Source organism: Cinclus cinclus, chromosome 11, assembly GCF_963662255.1.
Source record: "Cinclus cinclus chromosome 11, bCinCin1.1, whole genome shotgun sequence".
In the NCBI taxonomy this organism is placed as follows: Eukaryota; Metazoa; Chordata; class Aves; order Passeriformes; family Cinclidae; genus Cinclus; species Cinclus cinclus.
Window position 1 is genome coordinate 25,099,486 of NC_085056.1, and position 23,551 is coordinate 25,123,036.

Below are 23,551 nucleotides of genomic sequence, written 5' to 3' on the forward strand. Positions count from 1 at the left end.
GGAACCATTATGACACCATGAAGGCCAAGAATCAAATGGTTCATTGTAAGACCAAGTGGCCTAAAAAGGCTCGGAATGCATTGTGACACCACAGAGGTTAAGAGAAGCAAGGAACCATTGTGACCCAATGCAGGCTAACAATCTAATGATCCATTGCGACACCAGGGGTTGTAATAGGGCCAGGGATGAATTGTTACAGCATGGGGCTCAATAAAAACATGGAGACATTATGTCACCATAGAGGCCAAGAATCAAATGATTCATTGTGACACCAAGTGGCCTAAAAGGGCATGGGATGCATTGTGACACCACAGGGGTTAAGAGAAGCAAGGAACCATTGTGACCCAATGCAGGCTAACAATCTAAGAATCCCTTTTGACACCATGGGGCGCAAAAGGACCACTGATGAACTGTGACAGCATGGGGACCTATAGAGGCAAGGAACCATTATGACACCATGAAGGCCAAGAATCAAAGGGTTCATTGTAAGACCAAGTGGCCTAAAAGTGCTTGGAATGCATTGTCACACAACAGAGGTTAAGAGAAGCAAGGAACCATTGTGACCCAAAGCAAGCTAACAATCTAATGAACCCTTGTGGCACCCATGGGCCTAAAAGTGCCAGGGTTGAATTGTTACAGCACGGGGACCGATAGAAGCAAGGATCTATTATGACACCATGAAGGCCAAGAATCAAATGGTTCATTGTAAGACCAAGTGGCCTAAAAGGGCATGGGATGCATTGTGAAACCATAGGGGTTAAGAGAAGCAAGGATCCATTGTGACCCAATGGAGGCTAATAATCCCAGGATCCCTTTTGACACCAGGGGGCGCAAAAGGCCAGGAATGAATTGTGAGAGCATGGGGCCCAATAGATACAATGAACTATTATGCCACAATGGAGGCCAAGAATCAAATGATTCATTGTGACATCAAGTGGTCTAAAAGGGCATGGAATGCATTGTGACACCACAGGGGTTAAGAGAAGCAAGGATCCATTGTGACCCAATGCAGGCTAACAATCTAATGATCCATTGTGGCACCAGGGGGTATAAAGAGGGCCAGGGATGGATTGTTACAGCACGGGGACCAATAGAAGCAAGGATCTATTATGCCACCATGGAGGCCAAGAATCAAATGATTCATTGTGACATCAAGTGGCCTAAAAGGGCATGGGCTGCATTGTGACACCACAGGGGTTAAGAGAAGCAAGGAACCATTGTGACCCAATGCAGGCTAACAATCTAAGAATCCCTTTTGACACCAGGGGGCGCAAAAGGACCACGGATGAACTGTGTCAGCATGGGGACCTATAGAACAAGGAACCATTATGACACCATGAAGGCCAGGAATCAAATGATTCATTGTAAGACCAAGTGGCCTAAAAGGGCTTGGAATGCATTGTGACACCACAGAGGTTAAGAGAAGCAAGGAACCATTGTGACCCAATGCAGGCTAACAATCTAATGATACATTGTGGCATAGATGGGCCTAAAAGGACCAGGCTTAAATTGTTACAGCACGGGGAGCGATAGAAGCAAGGATTTATTATGGCACCGTGGAGGCCAAGAATCAAATAATTCATTGTGAAATCATGTGGCCTAAAAGGGCTTGGGAGGCATTGTGACACCACAGGGGTTAAGAGAAGCAAGGATCCATTGTGACCCAATGGAGGCTAATAATCCCAGGATCCCTTTTGACACCAAGGGGGGCAAAAGGGCCAGGAATGAATTGTGAGAGCATGGGGCCCAATAGATACAATGGACTATTATGCCACAATGGAGGCCAAGAATCAAATGATTCATTGTGACATCAAGTTGCCTAAAAGGGCATGGGATGCATTGTGACACCACGGGGGTTTAGAGAAGCAAGGATCCATTGTGACCCAATGTAGGCTAATAATCCCAGGATCCCTTTTGATAACAGGGGGCGCAAAACGACAACGGATGAACTCTGACAGCATGGGGACCTATAGAAGCAAGGAACCATTATGACACCATGAAGGCCAAGAATCAAATGGTTCATTGTAAGACCAAGTGGCCTAAAAAGGCTCGGAATGCATTGTGACACCACAGAGGTTAAGAGAAGCAAGGAACCATTGTGACCCAATGCAGGCTAACAATCTAATGATCCATTGCGACACCAGGGGTTGTAATAGGGCCAGGGATGAATTGTTACAGCATGGGGCTCAATAAAAACATGGAGACATTATGTCACCATAGAGGCCAAGAATCAAATGATTCATTGTGACACCAAGTGGCCTAAAAGGGCATGGGATGCATTGTGACACCACAGGGGTTAAGAGAAGAAAGGAACCATTGTGACCCAATGCAGGCTAACAATCTAAGAATCCCTTTTGACACCATGGGGCGCAAAAGGACCACTGATGAACTGTGACAGCATGGGGACCTATAGAGGCAAGGAACCATTATGACACCATGAAGGCCAAGAATCAAAGGGTTCATTGTAAGACCAAGTGGCCTAAAAGTGCTTGGAATGCATTGTCACACAACAGAGGTTAAGAGAAGCAAGGAACCATTATGACCCAAAGCAAGCTAACAATCTAATGATCCCTTGTGGCACCCATGGGCCTAAAAGTGCCAGGGTTGAATTGTTACAGCACGGGGACCGATAGAAGCAAGGATCTATTATGACACCATGAAGGCCAAGAATCAAATGGTTCATTGTAAGACCAAGTGGCCTAAAAGGGCATGGGATGCATTGTGAAACCATAGGGGTTAAGAGAAGCAAGGATCCATTGTGACCCAATGGAGGCTAATAATCCCAGGATCCCTTTTGACACCAGGGGGCGCAAAAGGCCAGGAATGAATTGTGAGAGCATGGGGCCCAATAGATACAATGAACTATTATGCCACAATGGAGGCCAAGAATCAAATGATTCATTGTGACATCAAGTGGTCTAAAAGGGCATGGAATGCATTGTGACACCACAGGGGTTAAGAGAAGCAAGGATCCATTGTGACCCAATGGAGGCTAATAATCCCAGGATCCCTTTTGACACCAGGGGGCGCAAAAGGGCCAGGAATGAATTGTGAGAGCATGGGGACCTATAGAAGCAAGGAACCATTATGACACCATGAAGGCCAAGAATCAAATGGTTCATTATAAGACCAAGTGGCCTAAAAGGGCTTGGAATGCATTCTGACACCACAGAGGTTAAGAGAAGCAAGGAACCATTGTGACCCAATGCAGGCTAACAATCTAATGATCCATTGCGACACCAGGGGTTGTAATAGGGCCAGGGATGAATTTTACAGCATGGGGCACAATAAAAACATGGAAATATTATGACACCATGGAGGCCAAGAATCAAATGATTCATTGTAACACCAAGTGGCCTAAAAGGGCATGGGATGCATTGTGACACCACAGAGGTTAAGAGAAGCAAGGAACCATTGTGACCCAATGCAGGCTAACAATCTAATGATCCATTGTGGCACCAGGGGTTATAAAAAGGGCCAGGGATGGATTGTTACAGCACGGGGACCAATCGAAGCAAGGATCTATTATGCCACCATGGAGGCCAAGAATCAAATGATTCATTGTGACGTCAAGTGGCCTAAAAGGGCATGGGATGCATTGTGACACCACAGGTGGTAAGAGAAGCAAGGATCCATTGTGACACAATGGAGGCTAATAATCCCAGGATCCCATTTGACACCAGGGGGCTTCAAAGGCCCAGGGATGAATTGTGACAGCATGGGGCCCAATAGAAACAAGGAACCATTATGACACCATGGAAGCCAAGAATCAAATGATTCATTGTGACATCAAGTGGCCTAAAAGGGCATGGGATGCATTGTGACTCCACAGGGCTTAAGAGAAGCAAGGAACCATTGTGACACAATGGAGGCTAACAATCTAATAATCCCTTCTCACACAAGGTGTTGTAAAAGGTCCAGGGATGAATTGTTACAGCATGTGGTCCAATAAAAACATGGAAATATTATGACACCATAGAGGCCAAGACTCAAATAATTCATTGTAACACCAAGTGGCCTAAAAGGGCATGGGATGCATTGTGACACCACAGGGGTTAAGAGAAGCAAGGAACCATTGTGACCCAATGGAGGCTAACAATCTAAGAATCCCTTTTGACACCAGGGGGCGCGAAAGGACCCACGGATGAACTCTGACAGCATGGGGACCTATAGAATCAAGGAACCATTATGACGCCATGAAGGACAAGAATCAAATGGTTCATTGTAAGACCAAGTGGCCTAAAAGGGCTTGGAATGCATGGTGACACCACAGAGGTTAAGAGAATCTGGGAAACATTGTGACCCAATGCAGACTAACAATCTAATGATCCCTTTTGACACCAGGGGGTATAAAAAGGGCCAGGGATGGATTGTTACAGCACGGGGACCAATAGAAGCAAGGATCAATTATGCCACCATGGAGGCCAAGAATCAAATGATTCATTGTGACATCAAGTGGCCTAAAAGGTCATGGGATGCATTGTGACACCACAGGTGGTAAGAGAAGCAAGGATCCATTGTGACCCTATGCAGGCTAACAATCTAAGAATCCCTTTTGACACCAGGGGGCCCAAAAGCTCCAGGGATGAATTGTGAAAGCATGGGGCCCAATTAAAACCTGGTACAATTATGCCACCATGGAGGCCAAGAATCAAATGATTCATTGTGACATCAAGTGGCCTAAAAGGGCATGGGCTGCATTGTGACACCACAGGCTTTAAGAAAAGCAAGGAAACATTGTGTCCCAATGCAGGCTAACAATCTAAGAATCCCTTTTGACACCAGGGGGCGCAAAGGGACCACGGATGAACTGTGTCAGCATGGGGACCTATAGAAGCAAGGAACCATTATGACACCATGAAGGCCAAGAATCAAATGGTTCATTGTAAGACCAAGTGGCCTAAAAGGGCTTGGAATGCATAGTGACACCACAGAGGTTAAGAGAAGCAAGGAACCATTGTGACCCAAGGGAGGCTAACAATCAAATGATCCATTGTGACATAGATGGGCCTAAAAGGACCAGGCATAAATTGTTACAGCACGGGGAGCGATAGAAGCAAGGATCTATTATGGCACCGTGGAGGCCAAGAATCAAATAATTCATTGTGAAATCATGTGGCCTAAAAGGGCTTGGGAGGCATTGTGACACCACAGGGGTTAAGAGAAGCAAGGATCCATTGTGACCCAATGGAGGCTAATAATCCCAGGATCCCTTTTGACACCAGGGGGCGCAAAAGGGCCAGGAATGAATTGTGAGAGCATGGGGCCCAATAGACACAATGGACTATTATGCCACAATGGAGGCGAAGAATCCAATGATTCATTGTGACATCAAGTGGCCTAAAAGGGCATGGGATGCATTGTGACACCACAGGGGTTAAGAGAAGCAAGGAACCATTGTGACCCAATGCAGGCTAACAATCTAATGATCCATTGTGGCACCAGGGGTTATAAAAAGTGCCAGGGATGGATTGTTACAGCACGGGGACCAATAGAAGCAAGGATCTATTATGCCACCATGGAGGCCAAGAATCAAATGATTCATTGTGACGTCAAGTGGCCTAAAAGGGCATGGGATGCATTGTGACACCACAGGTGGTAAGAGAAGCAAGGATCCATTGTGACCCAATGGAGGCTAACAATCTAAGAATCCCTTTTGACACCAGGGGGCCCAAAAGGTCCAGGGATGAATTGTGAAAGCATGGGGCCCAATTAAAACCTGGTACAATTATGCCACCATGGAGGCCAAGAATCAAATGATTCATTGTGACATCAAGTGGCCTAAAATGGCATGGGATGCATTGTGACACCACAGGCTTTAAGAGAAGCAAGGAACCATTGTGACCCAATGCAGGCTAACAATCTAAGAATCCCTTTCGACACCAGGGGGCGCAAAAGGGCCAGGAATAAATTGTGAGAGCATGGGGCCCAATAGATACAATGGACTATTATGCCACAATGGAGGCCAAGAATCAAACGATTCATTGTCACATCAAGTGGCCTAAAAGGGCATGGGATGCATTGTGACACCACAGGGGTTAAGAGAAGCAAGGAACCATTTTGACCCAATGCAGACTAACAATCTAATGATCCCTTGTGGCACCCGGGGGTTGTAAAAGGGCCAGGGATGGATTGTTACAGCACGGGGACCAATAGAAGCAAGGATCTATTATGCCACCATGGAGGCCAAGAATGAAATGGTTCATTGTAAGACCAAGTGGCCTAAAAGGGCATGGGATGCATTGTGACACCACAGGGGTTAAGAGAAGCAAGGAACCATTGTGACCCAATGCAGGCTAATAATCTAAGAATCCCTTTTGACACCAGGGGGCGCAAAAGGACCACGGATGAACACTGACAGCATAGGGACCTATAGAAGCAAGGAACCATTATGACACCATGAAGGCCAAGAATCAAATGGTTCATTGTAAGACCAAGTGGCCTAAAAGGGCTTGCAATGCATTGTGACACCACAGGGGCTAAGATTAGCAAGGAACCATTGTGACCCAATGCAGGCTAACAATCTAATGATCCCTTGTGACACCAGGGGTTGTAAAAGGCCCAGTGATGGATTGTTACAGCATGGGGACCAATAGAAGCAAGGATCTATTATGCCACCATAGAGGCCAAGAATCAAATGATTCATTGTGACATCAAGTGGCCTAAAAGGGCATGGGCTGCATTGTGACACCACAGGGGTTAAGAGAAGCAAGGAACCATTGTGACCCAATGGAGGCTAACAATCTAAGAATCCCTTTTGACACCAGGGGGCGCGAAAGGACCCACGGATGAACTCTGACAGCATGGGGACCTATAGAATCAAGGAACCATTATGACGCCATGAAGGACAAGAATCAAATGGTTCATTGTAAGACCAAGTGGCCTAAAAGGGCTTGGAATGCATGGTGACACCACAGAGGTTAAGAGAATCTGGGAAACATTGTGACCCAATGCAGACTAACAATCTAATGATCCCTTTTGGCACCAGGGGGTATAAAAAGGGCCAGGGATGGATTGTTACAGCACGGGGACCAATAGAAGCAAGGATCAATTATGCCACCATGGAGGCCAAGAATCAAATGATTCATTGTGACATCAAGTGGCCTAAAAGGTCATGGGATGCATTGTGACACCACAGGTGGTAAGAGAAGCAAGGATCCATTGTGACCCAATGCAGGCTAACAATCTAAGAATCCCTTTTGACACCAGGGGGCCCAAAAGCTCCAGGGATGAATTGTGAAAGCATGGGGCCCAATTAAAACCTGGTACAATTATGCCACCATGGAGGCCAAGAATCAAATGATTCATTGTGACATCAAGTGGCCTAAAAGGGCATGGGCTGCATTGTGACACCACAGGCTTTAAGAAAAGCAAGGAAACATTGTGTCCCAATGCAGGCTAACAATCTAAGAATCCCTTTTGACACCAGGGGGCGCAAAGGGACCACGGATGAACTGTGTCAGCATGGGGACCTATAGAAGCAAGGAACCATTATGACACCATGAAGGCCAAGAATCAAATGGTTCATTGTAAGACCAAGTGGCCTAAAAGGGCTTGGAATGCATAGTGACACCACAGAGGTTAAGAGAAGCAAGGAACCATTGTGACCCAAGGGAGGCTAACAATCAAATGATCCATTGTGACATAGATGGGCCTAAAAGGACCAGGCATAAATTGTTACAGCACGGGGAGCGATAGAAGCAAGGATCTATTATGGCACCGTGGAGGCCAAGAATCAAATAATTCATTGTGAAATCATGTGGCCTAAAAGGGCTTGGGAGGCATTGTGACACCACAGGGGTTAAGAGAAGCAAGGATCCATTGTGACCCAATGGAGGCTAATAATCCCAGGATCCCTTTTGACACCAGGGGGCGCAAAAGGGCCAGGAATGAATTGTGAGAGCATGGGGCCCAATAGACACAATGGACTATTATGCCACAATGGAGGCGAAGAATCCAATGATTCATTGTGACATCAAGTGGCCTAAAAGGGCATGGGATGCATTGTGACACCACAGGGGTTAAGAGAAGCAAGGAACCATTGTGACCCAATGCAGCATAAAAATCTAATGATCCCTTGTGGCACCCGGGGGTTGTAAAAGCGCCAGGGATGGATTGTTACAGCACAGGGACCAATAGAAGCAAGGATCTATTATGCCACCATGGAGACCAAGAATGAAATGATTCATTGTAACACCAAGTGGCCTAAAAGGGCTTGGAATGCATTGTGACACCACAGAGGTTAAGAGAAGCAAGGAACCATTGTGACCCAATGCAGGCTAACAATCTAATGATCCATTGTGGCACCAGGGGTTATAAAAAGGGCCAGGGATGGATTGTTACAGCACGGGGACCAATCGAAGCAAGGATCTATTATGCCACCATGGAGGCCAAGAATCAAATGATTCATTGTGACGTCAAGTGGCCTAAAAGGGCATGGGATGCATTGTGACACCACAGGTGGTAAGAGAAGCAAGGATCCATTGTGACACAATGGAGGCTAATAATCCCAGGATCCCATTTGACACCAGGGGGCTTCAAAGGCCCAGGGATGAATTGTGACAGCATGGGGCCCAATAGAAACAAGGAACCATTATGACACCATGGAAGCCAAGAATCAAATGATTCATTGTGACATCAAGTGGCCTAAAAGGGCATGGGATGCATTGTGACTCCACAGGGCTTAAGAGAAGCAAGGAACCATTGTGACACAATGGAGGCTAACAATCTAATAATCCCTTCTCACACAAGGTGTTGTAAAAGGTCCAGGGATGAATTGTTACAGCATGTGGTCCAATAAAAACATGGAAATATTATGACACCATAGAGGCCAAGACTCAAATAATTCATTGTAACACCAAGTGGCCTAAAAGGGCATGGGATGCATTGTGACACCACAGGGGTTAAGAGAAGCAAGGAACCATTGTGACCCAATGGAGGCTAACAATCTAAGAATCCCTTTTGACACCAGGGGGCGCGAAAGGACCCACGGATGAACTCTGACAGCATGGGGACCTATAGAATCAAGGAACCATTATGACGCCATGAAGGACAAGAATCAAATGGTTCATTGTAAGACCAAGTGGCCTAAAAGGGCTTGGAATGCATGGTGACACCACAGAGGTTAAGAGAATCTGGGAAACATTGTGACCCAATGCAGACTAACAATCTAATGATCCCTTTTGGCACCAGGGGGTATAAAAAGGGCCAGGGATGGATTGTTACAGCACGGGGACCAATAGAAGCAAGGATCAATTATGCCACCATGGAGGCCAAGAATCAAATGATTCATTGTGACATCAAGTGGCCTAAAAGGTCATGGGATGCATTGTGACACCACAGGTGGTAAGAGAAGCAAGGATCCATTGTGACCCAATGCAGGCTAACAATCTAAGAATCCCTTTTGACACCAGGGGGCCCAAAAGCTCCAGGGATGAATTGTGAAAGCATGGGGCCCAATTAAAACCTGGTACAATTATGCCACCATGGAGGCCAAGAATCAAATGATTCATTGTGACATCAAGTGGCCTAAAAGGGCATGGGCTGCATTGTGACACCACAGGCTTTAAGAAAAGCAAGGAAACATTGTGTCCCAATGCAGGCTAACAATCTAAGAATCCCTTTTGACACCAGGGGGCGCAAAGGGACCACGGATGAACTGTGTCAGCATGGGGACCTATAGAAGCAAGGAACCATTATGACACCATGAAGGCCAAGAATCAAATGGTTCATTGTAAGACCAAGTGGCCTAAAAGGGCTTGGAATGCATAGTGACACCACAGAGGTTAAGAGAAGCAAGGAACCATTGTGACCCAAGGGAGGCTAACAATCAAATGATCCATTGTGACATAGATGGGCCTAAAAGGACCAGGCATAAATTGTTACAGCACGGGGAGCGATAGAAGCAAGGATCTATTATGGCACCGTGGAGGCCAAGAATCAAATAATTCATTGTGAAATCATGTGGCCTAAAAGGGCTTGGGAGGCATTGTGACACCACAGGGGTTAAGAGAAGCAAGGATCCATTGTGACCCAATGGAGGCTAATAATCCCAGGATCCCTTTTGACACCAGGGGGCGCAAAAGGGCCAGGAATGAATTGTGAGAGCATGGGGCCCAATAGACACAATGGACTATTATGCCACAATGGAGGCGAAGAATCCAATGATTCATTGTGACATCAAGTGGCCTAAAAGGGCATGGGATGCATTGTGACACCACAGGGGTTAAGAGAAGCAAGGAACCATTGTGACCCAATGCAGGCTAACAATCTAATGATCCATTGTGGCACCAGGGGTTATAAAAAGTGCCAGGGATGGATTGTTACAGCACGGGGACCAATAGAAGCAAGGATCTATTATGCCACCATGGAGGCCAAGAATCAAATGATTCATTGTGACGTCAAGTGGCCTAAAAGGGCATGGGATGCATTGTGACACCACAGGTGGTAAGAGAAGCAAGGATCCATTGTGACCCAATGGAGGCTAACAATCTAAGAATCCCTTTTGACACCAGGGGGCCCAAAAGGTCCAGGGATGAATTGTGAAAGCATGGGGCCCAATTAAAACCTGGTACAATTATGCCACCATGGAGGGCAAGAATCAAATGATTCATTGTGACATCAAGTGGCCTAAAAGGGCATGGGATGCACTGTGACACCACAGGCTTTAAGAGAAGCAAGGAACCATTGTGACCCAATGCAGGCTAACAATCTAAGAATCCCTTTCGACACCAGGGGGCGCAAAAGGGCCAGGAATAAATTGTGAGAGCATGGGGCCCAATAGATACAATGGACTATTATGCCACAATGGAGGCCAAGAATCAAACGATTCATTGTGACATCAAGTGGCCTAAAAGGGCATGGGATGCATTGTGACACCACAGGGGTTAAGAGAAGCAAGGAACCATTGTGACCCAATGCAGCATAAAAATCTAATGATCCCTTGTGGCACCCGGGGGTTGTAAAAGCGCCAGGGATGGATTGTTACAGCACGGGGACCAATAGAAGCAAGGATCTATTATGCCACCATGGAGGCCAAGAATGAAATGGTTCATTGTAAGACCAAGTGGCCTAATAGGGCATGGGATGCATTGTGACACCACAGGGGTTAAGAGAAGCAAGGAACCATTGTGACCCAATGCAGGCGAACAATCTAATGATCCCTTGTGACACCAGGGGGCCGAAAATGGCCAGGGATGGATTGTTACAGCACGGGGACCAATAGAAGCAAGGATCAATTATGCCACCATGGAGGCCAAGAATCAAATGATTCATTGTGACATCAAGTGGCCTAAAAGTGCATGGAATGCATTGTGACACCACAGGAGCTAAGAGAAGCAAGGAACCATTGTGACCCAATGGAGGCTAATAATCCCAGGATCCCATTTGACACCAGGGGGCGTAAAAACGATAGGGATGAATTGTGACAGCATGGGGCCCAATAGAAGCATGGAACCATTATGCCACCATGGAGGCCAAGAATCAAATGATTCATTGTGACATCAAGTGGCCTAAAAGGGCATGGGATGCATTGAGACTCCACAGGGTTTAAGAGAAGCAAGGAATCATTGTGACCCAAGGGAGGCTAACAATCTAATGATCCCTTGTGACACCAGGGGTTGTAAAAGGCCAATGATGGATTGTTACAGCACGGGGACCAATAGAAGCAAGGATCTATTATGCCATAGAGGCCAAGAATCAAATGATTCATTGTGACATCAAGTGGCCTAAAAGGGCATGGGCTGCATTGCGACACCACAGGGGTTAAGAGAAGCAAGGAACCATTGTGACCCAATGCAGGCTAACAATCTAATGATCCCTTGTGACACCAGGTGTTGTAAAAGGCCCAGTGATGGATTGTTACAGCACGGGGACCAATAGAAGCAAGGATCAATTATGCCACCATGGAGGAAAAGAATCAAATGATTCATTGTGACATCAAGTGGCCTAAAAGGGCATGGGCTGCATTGTGACACCACAGGGGTTAAGAGAAGCAAGGAACCATTGTGACCCAATGCAGGCTAACAATCTAATGATCCCTTGTGACACCAGGGGTTGTAAAAGGCCCAGTGATGGATTGTTACAGCACGGGGACCAATAGAAGCAAGGATCTATTATGCCACCATGGAGGCCAAGAATCAAATGATTCATTGTGACATCAAGTGGCCTAAAAGGGCATGGGCTGCATTGTGACACCACAGGGGTTAAGAGAAGCAAGGAACCATTGTGACCCAATGCAGGCTAATAATCTAAGAATCCCTTTTGACACCAGGGGGCGCAAAAGGACCACGAGTGAACTCTGACAGCATGGGGACCTATAGAAGCAAGGAACCATTATGACACCATGAAGGCCAAGAATCAAATGGTTCATTGTAAGACCAAGTGGCCTAAAAGGGCTTGCAATGCATTGTGACACCACAGAGGTTAAGAGAAGCAAGGAACCATTGTGACCCAATGCAGGGGAACAATCTAATGATCCCTTGTGACACCAGGGGGCCGAAAATGGCCAGGGATGGATTGTTACAGCACGGGGACCAATAGAAGCAAGGATCAATTATGCCACCATGGAGGCCAAGAATCAAATGATTCATTGTGACATCAAGTGGCCTAAAAGGGCATGGAATGCATTGTGACACCACAGGGGCTAAGAGAAGCAAGGAACCATTGTGACCCAATGGAGGCTAATAATCCCAGGATCCCATTTGACACCAGGGGGCGTCAAAGGGATAGGGATGAATTGTGACAGCATGGGGCCCAGTAGAAACAAGGAACCATTATGCCACCATGGAGGCCAAGAATCAAATGATTCATTGTGACATCAAGTGGCCTAAAAGGGCATGGGATGCATTGAGACTCCACAGGGTTTAAGAGAAGCAAGGAACCATTGTGACCCAAGGGAGGCTAACAATCTAATGATCCCTTGTCACACAAGGTGTTGTAAAAGGGCCAGGGATGAATTGTGAAAGCATGGGGCACAATAAAAACATGCAAATATTATGACACCATAGAGGCCAAGAATCAAATGATTCATTGTAACACCAAGTGGCCTAAAAGGTCATGGGATGCATTGTGACACCGCAGAGGTTAAGAGAAGCAAGGAACCATTGTGACCCAATGCAGGCTAACAATCTAATGATCCCTTGCGGCACCAGGGGGTATAAAAAGAGCCAGGGATGGATTGTTACAGCACGGGGACCAATAGAAGCAAGGTTCTATTATGCCACCATGGAGGCCAAGAATCAAATGATTCATTGTGACATCAAGTGGCCTAAAAGGGCATGGGCTGCATTGTGACACCACAGAGGTTAAGAGAAGCAAGGAACCATTGTGACCCAATGGAGGCTAACAATCTAAGAATCCCTTGTGACACCAGGGGTTGTAAAAGGCCCAGTGATGGATTGTTACAGCACGGGGACCAATAGAAGCAAGGATCAATTATGCCACCATGGAGGAAAAGAATCAAAAGATTCATTGTGACATCAAGTGGCCTAAAAGGGCATGGAATGCATTGTGACACCACAGGGGCTAAGAGAAGCAAGGAACCATTGTGACCCAATGCAGACTAACAATCTAATGATCCCTTGTGGCACCAGGGGTTGTAAAAGGCCCAGTGATGGATTGTTACAGCACGGGGACCAATAGAAGCAAGGATCTATTATGCCACCATGGAGGCCAAGAATCAAATGATTCATTGTGACATCAAGTGGCCTAAAAGGGCATGGGCTGCATTGTGACACCACAGGGGTTAAGAGAAGCAAGGAACCATTGTGACCCAATGCAGGCTAATAATCTAAGAATCCCTTTTGACACCAGGGGGCGCAAAAGGACCACGGATGAACTCTGACAGCATGGGGACCTATAGAAGCAAGGAACCATTATGACACCATGAAGGCCAAGAATCAAATGGTTCATTGTAAGACCAAGTGGCCTAAAAGGGCTTGCAATGCATTGTGACACCACAGAGGTTAAGAGAAGCAAGGAACCATTGTGACCTAAGGGAGGCTAACAATCTAATGATCCATTGTGACACCAGGGGTTGTAATAGGGCCAGGGATGAATTGTGAAAGCATGGGCCACAATAAAAACATGGAAATATTATGACACCTTAGTGGCCAAGACTCAAATGATTCATTGTAACACCAAGTGGCCTAAAAGGGCATGGGATGCATTGTGACACCACAGGGGTTAAGAGAAGCAAGGAACCATTGTGACCCAATGCAGGCTAACAATCTAATGATCCCTTGCGGCACCAGGGGGTATAAAAAGAGCCAGGGATGGATTGTTACAGCACGGGGACCAATAGAAGCAAGGTTCTATTATGCCACCATGGAGGCCAGGAATCAAATGATTCATTGTGACATCAAGTGGCCTAAAAGGGCATGGGCTGCATTGTGACACCACAGGGGTTAAGAGAAGCAAGGAACCATTGTGACCCAATGCAGGCTAACAATCTAATGATCCCTTGTGACACCAGGGGTTGTAAAAGGCCCAGTGATGGATTGTTACAGCACGGGGACCAATAGAAGCAAGGATCTATTATGCCACCATGGGGGCCAAGAATCAAATGATTCATTGTGACATCAAGTGGCCTAAAAGGGCATGGGATGCATTGTGACACCACAGGGGTTAAGAGAAGCAAGGAACCATTGTGACCCAATGCAGGCTAATAATCTAAGAATCCCTTTTGACACCAGGGGGCGCAAAAGGACCACGGATGAACTCTGACAGCATGGGGACCTATAGAAGCAAGGAACCATTATGACACCATGAAGGCCAAGAATCAAATGGTTCATTGTAAGACCAAGTGACCTAAGAGGGCTTGCAATGCATTGTGACACCACAGAGGTTAAGAGAAGCAAGGAACCATTGTGACCCAATGCAGGCTAACAATCTAATGATCCCTTGTGACACCAGGGGGCCGAAAATGGCCAGGGATGGATTGTTACAGCACGGGGACCAATAGAAGCAAGGATCAATTATGCCACCATGGAGGCCAAGAATCAAATGATTCATTGTGACATCAAGTGGCCTAAAAGGGCATGGAATGCATTGTGACACCACAGGGGCTAAGAGAAGCAAGGAACCATTGTGACCCAATGGAGGCTAATAATCCCAGGATCCCATTTGACACCAGGGGGCGTCAAAGGGATAGGGATGAATTGTGACAGCATGGGGCCCAATAGAAACAAGGAACCATTATGCCACCATGGAGGCCAAGAATCAAATGATTCATTGTGACATCAAGTGGCCTAAAAGGTCATGGGATGCATTGTGACACCACAGAGGTTAAGAGAAGCAAGGAACCATTGTGACCCAATGCAGGCTAACAATCTAATGATCCCTTGCGGCACCAGGGGGTATAAAAAGGGCCAGGGATGGATTGTTACAGCACGGGGACCAATAGAAACAAGGTTCTATTATGCCACCATGGAGGCCAAGAATCAAATGATTCATTGTGACATCAAGTGGCCTAAAAGGGCATGGGATGCATTGTGACACCACAGGGGTTAAGAGAAGCAAGGAACCATTGTGACCCAATGCAGGCTAATAATCTAAGAATCCCTTTTGACACCAGGGGGCGCAAAAGGACCACGGATGAACTCTGACAGCATGGGGACCTATAGAAGCAAGGAACCATTATGACACCATGAAGGCCAAGAATCAAATGGTTCATTGTAAGACCAAGTGGCCTAAAAGGGCTTGCAATGCATTGTGACACCACAGAGGTTAAGAGAAGCAAGGAACCATTGTGACCCAATGCAGGCTAACAATCTAATGATCCATTGTGACACCAGGGGTTGTAATAGGGCCAGGGATGAATTGTGAAAGCATGGGGCACAATAAAAACATGGAAATATTATGACACCTTAGTGGCCAAGACTCAAATGATTCATTGTAACACCAAGCGGCCTAAAAGGGCATGGGATGCATTGTGACACCACAGAGGTTAAGAGAAGCAAGGAACCATTGTGACCCAATGCAGGCGAACAATCTAATGATCCCTTGTGACACCAGGGGGCCGAAAATGGCCAGGGATGGATTGTTACAGCACGGGGACCAATAGAAGCAAGGATCAATTATGCCACCATGGAGGCCAAGAATCAAATGATTCATTGTGACATCAAGTGGCCTAAAAGGGCATGGAATGCATTGTGACACCACAGGGGCTAAGAGAAGCAAGGAACCATTGTGACCCAATGGAGGCTAATAATCCCAGGATCCCATTTGACACCAGGGGGCGTCAAAGGGATAGGGATGAATTGTGACAGCATGGGGCCCAATAGAAACAAGGAACCATTATGCCACCATGGAGGCCAAGAATCAAATGATTCATTGTGACATCAAGTGGCCTAAAAGGGCATGGGATGCATTGAGACTCCACAGGGTTTAAGAGAAGCAAGGAATCATTGTGACCCAAGGGAGGCTAACAATCTAATGATCCCTTGTCACACAAGGTGTTGTAAAAGGGCCAGGGATGAATTGTGAAAGCATGGGGCACAATAAAAACATGCAAATATTATGACACCATAGAGGCCAAGAATCAAATGATTCATTGTAACACCAAGTGGCCTAAAAGGTCATGGGATGCATTGTGACACCACAGAGGTTAAGAGAAGCAAGGAACCATTGTGACCCAATGCAGGCTAACAATCTAATGATCCCTTGCGGCACCAGGGGGTATAAAAAGAGCCAGGGATGGATTGTTACAGCACGGGGACCAATAGAAGCAAGGTTCTATTATGCCACCATGGAGGCCAAGAATCAAATGATTCATTGTGACATCAAGTGGCCTAAAAGGGCATGGGATGCATTGTGACACCACAGGGGTTAAGAGAAGCAAGGAACCATTGTGACCCAATGCAGGCTAACAATCTAAGAATCCCTTTTGACACCAGTGGACGCAAAAGGACCACGGATGAACTCTGACAGCATGGGGACCTATAGAAGCAAGGAACCATTATGACAGCATGAAGGCCAAGAATCAAATGGTTCATTGTAAGACCAAGTGGCCTAAAAGGGCATGGGATGCATTGTGACACCACAGGGGCTAAGAGAAGCAAGGAACCATTGTGACCCAATGCAGGCTAATAATCTAAGAATCCCTTGTGACACCAGCGGGCCGAAAATGGCCAGGGATGGATTGTTACAGCACGGGGACCAATAGAAGCAAGGATCTATTATGCCACCATGGAGGAAAAGAATCAAATGATTCATTGTGACATCAAGTGGCCTAAAAGGGCATGGAATGCATTGTGACACCACAGGGGCTAAGAGAAGCAAGGAACCATTGTGACCCAATGCAGGCTATCAATCTAATGATCCCTTGTGACACCAGGGGTTGTAAAAGGCCCAGTGATGGATTGTTACAGCACGGGGACCAATAGAAGCAAGGTTCTATTATGCCACCATGGAGGCCAAGAATCAAATGATTCATTGTGACATCAAGTGGCCTAATAGGGCATGGAATGCATTGTGACACCACAGGGGCTAAGAGAAGCAAGGAACCATTGTGACCCAAAGCAGGCGAACAATCTAATGATCCCTTGTGACACCAGGGGGCCGAAAATGGCCAGGGATGGATTGTTACAGCACGGGGACCGATAGAAGCAAGAATCAATTATGCCACCATGGAGGCCAAGAATCAAATGATTCATTGTGACATCAAGTGGCCTAAAAGGGCATGGGCTGCATTGTGACACCACAGGGGCTAAGAGAAGCAAGGAACCATTGTGACCCAATGCAGGCTAATAATCTAAGAATCCCTTTTGACACCAGGGGGCGCAAAAGGACCACGGATGAACTCTGACAGCATGGGGACCTATAGAAGCAAGGAACCATTATGCCACCATGGAGGCCAAGAATCAAATGGTTCATTGTGACATCAAGTGGCCTAAAAGGGCATGGGATGCATTGAGACTCCACAGGGTTTAAGAGAAGCAAGGAACCATTGTGACCCAAGGGAGGCTAACAATCTAATGATCCCTTGTCACACAAGGTGTTGTAAAAGGGCCAGGGATGAATTGTGAAAACATGGGGCACAATAAAAACATGCAAATATTATGACACCATAGAGGCCAAGAATCAAATGATTCATTGTAACACCAAGTGGACTAAAAGGGCATGGGCTGCATTGTGACACCACAGAGGTTAAGAGAAGCAAGGAACCATTGTGACCCAATGCAGACTAACAATCTAATGATCCCTTGTGACACCAGGGGGTATAAAAAGGGCCAGGGATGGATTGTTACAGCACGGGGACCAATAGAAGCAAGGTTCTATTATGCCACCATGGAGGCCAAGAATCAAATGATTCATTGTGACATCAAGTGGCCTAAAAGGGCATGGGATGCATTGTGACACCACAGGGGTTAAGAGAAGCTAGGATCCATTGTGACCCAATGGAAGCCAACAATCTAAGAATCCCTTTTGACACCAGGGGGCCCAAAAGGTCCAGGGATGAATTGTGAAAGCATGGGGCCCAATAAAAACCTGGTACAATTATGCCACCATGGAGGCCAAGAATCAAATGATTCATTGTGACATCAAGTGGCCTAAAAGGGCATGGGCTGCATTGTGACACCACAGGGGCTAAGAGAAGCAAGGAACCATTGTGACCCAATGCAGGCTAACAATCTAATGATCCCTTGTGACACCAGGGGTTGTAAAAGGCCAATGATGGATTGTTACAGCACGGGGACCAATAGAAGCAAGGATCTATTATGCCATAGAGGCCAAGAATCAAATGATTCATTGTGACATCAAGTGGCCTAAAAGGGCATGGGCTGCATTGCGACACCACAGGGGTTAAGAGAAGCAAGGAACCATTGTGACCCAATGCAGGCTAACAATCTAATGATCCCTTGTGACACCAGGTGTTGTAAAAGGCCCAGTGATGGATTGTTACAGCACGGGGACCAATAGAAGCAAGGATCAATTATGCCACCATGGAGGAAAAGAATCAAATGATTCATTGTGACATCAAGTGGCCTAAAAGGGCATGGGCTGCATTGTGACACCACAGGGGTTAAGAGAAGCAAGGAACCATTGTGACCCAATGCAGGCTAACAATCTAATGATCCCTTGTGACACCAGGGGTTGTAAAAGGCCCAGTGATGGATTGTTACAGCACGGGGACCAATAGAAGCAAGGATCTATTATGCCACCATGGAGGCCAAGAATCAAATGATTCATTGTGACATCAAGTGGCCTAAAAGGGCATGGGCTGCATTGTGACACCACAGGGGTTAAGAGAAGCAAGGAACCATTGTGACCCAATGCAGGCTAATAATCTAAGAATCCCTTTTGACACCAGGGGGCGCAAAAGGACCACGAATGAACTCTGACAGCATGGGGACCTATAGAAGCAAGGAACCATTATGACACCATGAAGGCCAAGAATCAAATGGTTCATTGTAAGACCAAGTGGCCTAAAAGGGCTTGCAATGCATTGTGACACCACAGAGGTTAAGAGAAGCAAGGAACCATTGTGACCCAATGCAGGGGAACAATCTAATGATCCCTTGTGACACCAGGGGGCCGAAAATGGCCAGGGATGGATTGTTACAGCACGGGGACCAATAGAAGCAAGGATCAATTATGCCACCATGGAGGCCAAGAATCAAATGATTCATTGTGACATCAAGTGGCCTAAAAGGGCATGGAATGCATTGTGACACCACAGGGGCTAAGAGAAGCAAGGAACCATTGTGACCCAATGGAGGCTAATAATCCCAGGATCCCATTTGACACCAGGGGGCGTCAAAGGGATAGGGATGAATTGTGACAGCATGGGGCCCAGTAGAAACAAGGAACCATTATGCCACCATGGAGGCCAAGAATCAAATGATTCATTGTGACATCAAGTGGCCTAAAAGGGCATGGGATGCATTGAGACTCCACAGGGTTTAAGAGAAGCAAGGAACCATTGTGACCCAAGGGAGGCTAACAATCTAATGATCCCTTGTCACACAAGGTGTTGTAAAAGGGCCAGGGATGAATTGTGAAAGCATGGGGCACAATAAAAACATGCAAATATTATGACACCATAGAGGCCAAGAATCAAATGATTCATTGTAACACCAAGTGGCCTAAAAGGTCATGGGATGCATTGTGACACCGCAGAGGTTAAGAGAAGCAAGGAACCATTGTGACCCAATGCAGGCTAACAATCTAATGATCCCTTGCGGCACCAGGGGGTATAAAAAGAGCCAGGGATGGATTGTTACAGCACGGGGACCAATAGAAGCAAGGTTCTATTATGCCACCATGGAGGCCAAGAATCAAATGATTCATTGTGACATCAAGTGGCCTAATAGGGCATGGGCTGCATTGTGACACCACAGGGGTTAAGAGAAGAAAGGAACCATTGTGACCCAATGGAGGCTAACAATCTAAGAATCCCTTGTGACACCAGGGGTTGTAAAAGGCCCAGTGATGGATTGTTACAGCACGGGGACCAATAGAAGCAAGGATCAATTATGCCACCATGGAGGAAAAGAATCAAATGATTCATTGTGACATCAAGTGGCCTAAAAGGGCATGGAATGCATTGTGACACCACAGGGGCTAAGAGAAGCAAGGAACCATTGTGACCCAATGCAGACTAACAATCTAATGATCCCTTGTGACACCAGGGGTTGTAAAATGCCCAGTGATGGATTGTTACAGCATGGGGACCAATAGAAGCAAGGATCTATTATGCCACCATAGAGGCCAAGAATCAAATGATTCATTGTGACATCAAGTGGCCTAAAAGGGCATGGGCTGCATTGTGACACCACAGGGGTTAAGAGAAGCAAGGAACCATTGTGACCCAATGCAGGCTAACAATCTAATGATCCCTTGTGGCACCAGGGGTTGTAAAAGGCCCAGTGATGGATTGTTACAGCACGGGGACCAATAGAAGCAAGGATCTATTATGCCACCATGGAGGCCAAGAATCAAATGATTCATTGTGACATCAAGTGGCCTAAAAGGGCATGGGCTGCATTGTGACACCACAGGGGTTAAGAGAAGCAAGGAACCATTGTGACCCAATGCAGGCTAATAATCTAAGAATCCCTTTTGACACCAGGGGGCGCAAAAGGACCACGGATGAACTCTGACAGCATGGGGACCTATAGAAGCAAGGAACCATTATGACACCATGAAGGCCAAGAATCAAATGGTTCATTGTAAGACCAAGTGGCCTAAAAGGGCTTGCAATGCATTGTGACACCACAGAGGTTAAGAGAAGCAAGGAACCATTGTGACCTAAGGGAGGCTAACAATCTAATGATCCATTGTGACACCAGGGGTTGTAATAGGGCCAGGGATGAATTGTGAAAGCATGGGCCACAATAAAAACATGGAAATATTATGACACCTTAGTGGCCAAGACTCAAATGATTCATTGTAACACCAAGTGGCCTAAAAGGGCATGGGATGCATTGTGACACCACAGGGGTTAAGAGAAGCAAGGAACCATTGTGACCCAATGCAGGCTAACAATCTAATGATCCCTTGCGGCACCAGGGGGTATAAAAAGAGCCAGGGATGGATTGTTACAGCACGGGGACCAATAGAAGCAAGGTTCTATTATGCCACCATGGAGGCCAGGAATCAAATGATTCATTGTGACATCAAGTGGCCTAAAAGGGCATGGGCTGCATTGTGACACCACAGGGGTTAAGAGAAGCAAGGAACCATTGTGACCCAATGCAGGCTAACAATCTAATGATCCCTTGTGACACCAGGTGTTGTAAAAGGCCCAGTGATGGATTGTTACAGCACGGGGACCAATAGAAGCAAGGATCTATTATGCCACCATGGGGGCCAAGAATCAAATGATTCATTGTGACATCAAGTGGCCTAAAAGGGCATGGGATGCATTGTGACACCACAGGGGTTAAGAGAAGCAAGGAACCATTGTGACCCAATGCAGGCTAATAATCTAAGAATCCCTTTTGACACCAGGGGGCGCAAAAGGACCACGGATGAACTCTGACAGCATGGGGACCTATAGAAGCAAGGAACCATTATGACACCATGAAGGCCAAGAATCAAATGGTTCATTGTAAGAGCAAGTGACCTAAGAGGGCTTGCAATGCATTGTGACACCACAGAGGTTAAGAGAAGCAAGGAACCATTGTGACCCAATGCAGGCTAACAATCTAATGATCCCTTGTGACACCAGGGGGCCGAAAATGGCCAGGGATGGATTGTTACAGCACGGGGACAAATAGAAGCAAGGATCAATTATGCCACCATGGAGGCCAAGAATCAAATGATTCATTGTGACATCAAGTGGCCTAAAAGGGCATGGAATGCATTGTGACACCACAGGGGCTAAGAGAAGCAAGGAATCATTGTGACGCAATGCAGGCTAACAATCTAATGATCCCTTGTGGCACCAGGGGTTGTAAAAGGCCCAGTGATGGATTGTTACAGCACGGGGACCAATAGAAGCAAGGATCTATTATGCCACCATGGGGGCCAAGAATCAAATGATTCATTGTGACATCAAGTGGCCTAAAAGGGCATGGGATGCATTGTGACACCACAGGGGTTAAGAGAAGCAAGGAACCATTGTGACCCAATGCAGGCTAATAATCTAAGAATCCCTTTTGACACCAGGGGGCGCAAAAGGACCACGGATGAACTCTGACAGCATGGGGACCTATAGAAGCAAGGAACCATTATGACACCATGAAGGCCAAGAATCAAATGGTTCATTGTAAGAGCAAGTGACCTAAGAGGGCTTGCAATGCATTGTGACACCACAGAGGTTAAGAGAAGCAAGGAACCATTGTGACCCAATGCAGGCTAACAATCTAATGATCCCTTGTGACACCAGGGGGCCGAAAATGGCCAGGGATGGATTGTTACAGCACGGGGACAAATAGAAGCAAGGATCAATTATGCCACCATGGAGGCCAAGAATCAAATGATTCATTGTGACATCAAGTGGCCTAAAAGGGCATGGAATGCATTGTGACACCACAGGGGCTAAGAGAAGCAAGGAACCATTGTGACCCAATGGAGGCTAATAATCCCAGGATCCCATTTGACACCAGGGGGCGTCAAAGGGATAGGGATGAATTGTGACAGCATGGGGCCCAATAGAAACAAGGAACCATTATGCCACCATGGAGGCCAAGAATCAAATGATTCATTGTGACATCAAGTGGCCTAAAAGGTCATGGGATGCATTGTGACACCACAGAGGTTAAGAGAAGCAAGGAACCATTGTGACCCAATGCAGGCTAACAATCTAATGATCCCTTGCGGCACCAGGGGGTATAAAAAGGGCCAGGGATGGATTGTTACAGCACGGGGACCAATAGAAGCAAGGTTCTATTATGCCACCATGGAGGCCAAGAATCAAATGATTCATTGTGACATCAAGTGGCCTAAAAGGGCATGGGATGCATTGTGACACCACAGGGGTTAAGAGAAGCAAGGAACCATTGTGACCCAATGCAGGCTAACAATCTAAGAATCCCTTTTGACACCAGTGGACGCAAAAGGACCACGGATGAACTCTGACAGCATGGGGACCTATAGAAGCAAG